Raw genomic sequence first — 4,423 nt, 5'->3', positions numbered from 1 at the left:
ACTTAAATCTATTTTAAATTTTAAACTAAAAAAAATAAACGCCTCTGATACAACTAAAAATTTCTTATGGAATTTTATTCTGGGGTGGTACTTACCATACTCCTTAAGAATCTTAAAGTAACTTTAAATTCTATTCTCAAATTAATTTTTAATATGCCCTTTTTGTTACAAGATATAAAGATATTTAATTTCAATAATTTTAAATTGTATTATTATTCCAACTGAATTTTGTTAATCTCTTATCTAGCACACCATTAGCTCTAGGAAAATGCTTTAGTTTCTACATTTGTAGTTAAGGTAACAAATTTAGTTTCAAATCTATAGTTTAGTATCTTTGTAATGGCCCCAATGCTATTGGCTTCGGAAGTGATATATTTAATATTTATTGCTAATCCTATAATATAATTATCATTGTAATTGATAAATATATACTGTTATTATTGTTATTAGAAATTGATTATTAGTTCTGAATATAATTTAAAATTATAAAATGTATAAATACAAAATATTTTAAAATTTAAAAAAAAAAAATTACATACATGAACAAAATTAATAAATTACACAGATAAATTCAACATTTTTTTTTCAAAATTGAATAATGGCTGTCATTCATTCAATTTTGAACTTGAAGCCAAGCATTAAGAGTCAAATCGATTTGAAAAAATTTGGTCAATCCAAATCATGTGCTAAAAATAGGTGTTACCGTTAAAAAAATACATTTTGTTCTATACTCCAGCAGTCCAGCCCACGAGAGAGGTTTCACTTTAACTACCACCAACTGCTCAAAACGATCCACCGGTCGCGCCCCCCGCCGGTTGCCTACACACACTTTTTGTTCCTCGTGTGTCTGACGGGGTTCACGCATGTTCCAAAACATAAAATGAAAATTGTGGAGTACCTCGGATACAGTGATCAAGGTCAGCAAGATATTCTACCTCGAAATAATTTTTGACTCGGTCGTCGACAACTCCGGTTCAATCCACGTAAGTCCATTTTACTTCGCTGTATAATATTTCATCAATTTTTGTTGTCTCCGTTAAATCCCCTGTTGCGCCCACCGGCCGCCGCTGTTTGTCCTAGTTTTAAAAAAGCTGATCGGTTGGCTTTTTTGTCTGTCTACCATATTTTGTACGCTCATTAATGTAACCTTTGCTATGTGCTCGGCACTAGTTTCCAAATGAATGGTTTCGCTGCCGTCGCGTTTCTTTTGTGTCTGCCGTCCGAGCATATGTACGGTGCCAGCAAATACAAAAAGGTGGAGCATCCCGTAACCCGTTACTGTAGTCCGAAAACTGTCTTGAAATTAAAAATGTGTCATTACTAATTCGTCGACCCCTTAAAAATGTAAAATAATATATCAATTTCACTTATTCCCAGGTTCCAGATGTCCGTTGGCGGGTGAACATTGGTTAGATTTTAAAGCCCCCGTATGGGTGCGTGTGGAAAGTTTTTTTTCGACACCTGTTAAGACTGATCCCAAACCAATCTTACAAATGGCCGACCGCTGACCGGTTGCCTTTTTCTATATTTATATGGTTTTAAGTACTGGACCGTGACTGAAGCTTTTTTCCAGTGGTACTACACTACACATCAACCAATAGTTGGCTCCCTGTTCTTTCGTAGGGGTGGCGCAATTTGTAACCCTCTCCAACCACACCTAATAACTGATGCTTCGATACACTGGTCGCCACCGCATAAAAATGTCCGACCTGTTGACGTCTGTTTTGTTTTACGATGCATTTAACTCTCAATAATGTGATCAACCACCAACGTTTTGTTTTCGGGTCTAGGTTTAATGAACAGCCTCATTGCCGTTGCTAATCTATTGTGTCTGGTGTCTGAGAACAAGTATGGTGACTTCAAACACAAGTGTTGAAGTGTTAAGATTCAAGTGGGAACCGTCAGCAAGTTGTTTTACTTCAAAATATCACATGACTCATTGACTCTTACATAAACAACGCCGATCAAATCGACGTAAGTCTTTTTCACTTGCCCATACATCCGTCTAAAATCGTATTGGTTACGCTTGCTTCCGGGAGTGTCGGGAGCCCACCGAGAAGCCGGACGCCCAGAATCCCGTCGGTCGTTAACAAAACGGATACTTTAGGTACCACTGAGTTTTGGTGCGTACAGCGTGATTTTTATTCACTCCCCCCAACAATGGCTTAGTGACGCTTCAAACCACTTCCATCGACTGTCTATATAATATGCTTACTATGTGTTTCTTTTTTGTTTGCAGGCTTTCACATAAAGGTCCAGTCATAAAAAATACAAACTGCAGAGAGTCCCACAACAAGAAGCCAACGTCGGCCAGCGCTTACATCAGACAATTGGGGGATGTCAAACAAATATAGTGGAGGAAACCGTGACCACCGTCAGAAAGCTGTTCAGCTATATCAAAATACCCCATGTTTCGATCATTCGGAACTCTGATCCTATCAACTATGTAAGTCTGATTTTACTGCTTCCAATAGCGTGTCCCAAAACGGCCAAAATAAAATAGATACACTTAGCTTCTTATTAATACATTATTTATTTATACCGACTTATCTATTATGACGTCTTTCAGTGGAAATAAGAATACAGTTAGGTTAGGTTGCAAAGTCTCACTAAAAAACAACAATCACCTTGCCTTCATTTACCTTTTTTTAATAAAAATTTGTTTGATATGATATCACAATATATGTAGAGCAGAAGAAAAATGGTTGATTTCGAGGAAGGGTTACCTAACAAAATATTCTAATAATAATATAACTAGATAGGCTATTATTACGGTAATCTAATAAAAAAAAATTAAGTATACATTTACTAACATTTTGAAGTTTGATATTTTAATATTATGTATAGTATTATTTGTCTTTTATATTATCATATTGTACTTTATTATTTATATACTCTGTATTCCTAGTTATTGCGACGCTGACAATTTAAAATAAAAAAACTTTGAACAAAATAATCAATAGATAATTGAATTATTTTTTTTTATTTTTTACCAAAATTATTTTACATACATTTAAGTTTTAAAACGTAATTTAGAACAATATGGGTACATTTTAAAAAAGAAAAAATTATTACAAATGTAAAATATTCATATTAGAAACACAAACAAACTCATAATTTAGTAATTACACAGCAAATATGTACATACGGGGTTATTTTTTAAGGATTCCCCCTGACTTTTCATGTTAACAGTACATTCATTAAAATTTTGAATTTTAGAGTTTTTAAGTATACCAAAAACCAAATTTTACTATCACTTACTAGCTTTTGGCAACCCTTGGTTGGTGTGCGAACAGTAAGTGTTTTTATCCATATGTTGCGCGCACCGCCTGATCGCCCACCCTAACAAATGGTAGACACGTTGTTGTATTTTTTTGTCTTGGCATGATTTTTCTTTAATCGACTTGACCGAAGATTTTTGTTTGAATCAAGTTTACAAAAATGATGAGTCATTGGTTCTGTGCTATGGTTGCATTTCGGTTATGTCTGGTCTATGATCTTTTGTCCAGGCTCATATAGTCATATCAGACATTTTTAAAATACTGATTTTTAGAATTCTTGATTATACCTTCAGTCCAAATTGTTCTACCTTAAGTGTTTCCTGTGGCTATTTCAACTTCTATTTTTCTAAAGAGAAAGGGGAGTTTTACTTTAACTTATTTAGCTGTTGATTTGCTTAAAAATTAAGATATATCTAAATCAAATTTCTTATGAGCAGTTTCTGTGTTCTTAAAATGTTTATACTAGGAATAATCAATATTAATTGCCAAATTGTGTTAGCCTCCCTTATTGCTGTACCCGCATTATCATAGACACTGGACAAACAATTATCTTCCATCGGGTCACCAAGTACAAAAGAGATAATAATTTTAATATTAATCTATTAATATAATTTTACCTATATTTTATATTAACTTTTAAAAAGATTAAAAATTAATGTTAATTAGTAATTTTACTTTTTCTTTGAATATTTTGGTATAATATATGTTATGATAAAATTTCTGTAACATAAATGTCGAATCGCCCTAAATATAAGCTCTTTAAAAGTTTGAAAACTATTATAGGCTACTTAAATATTTTATATCCAGTGACCAGTTGAATATAGAAGCATTTTATTTAACTATATGTTATGTTAACATCATATACACAAAAATATAAATATGTTTGTAAAATTAATACATTAATTGATGAATTGTTCCATTCTGAATCTAAAATAGTTTTATTCATTTGTCTGCATTTCAATAATTAAAATATATTGATAATTAAAAAATACAAATTTGATATAAGAATTTATTGTTATTTTATTGTTTCAGCTTACGTGGTAGGTCTTCATTTCAAAAAATATAAAAGTCAAGACAAAACAAAACTTTTTATTGACATCAGCTATCATCAAAATTCAAAAAGTTATCTTCAAATAAAGAAT

At 32.2% G+C, this 4,423-nt stretch overlaps 1 long non-coding RNA gene across 1 annotated transcript; it reads left to right on the top strand.

Moving 5' to 3' along the window:
- Positions 1–608: 608 nt before the first annotated feature.
- On the top strand, positions 609–4,423 carry LOC111034027. The gene is made up of 3 exons (XR_002604487.1): positions 609–983; positions 1,791–2,446; positions 4,314–4,423. It is a non-coding gene; the product is annotated as an uncharacterized LOC111034027 (long non-coding RNA).

This window comes from Myzus persicae, unplaced genomic scaffold, assembly GCF_001856785.1.
Source record: "Myzus persicae strain clone G006 unplaced genomic scaffold, MPER_G0061.0, whole genome shotgun sequence".
Taxonomy (NCBI): Eukaryota; Metazoa; Arthropoda; class Insecta; order Hemiptera; family Aphididae; genus Myzus; species Myzus persicae.
Note: the sequence above shows the minus strand (reverse complement) of the source record. Positions and strands in the feature narration are given on the sequence as shown.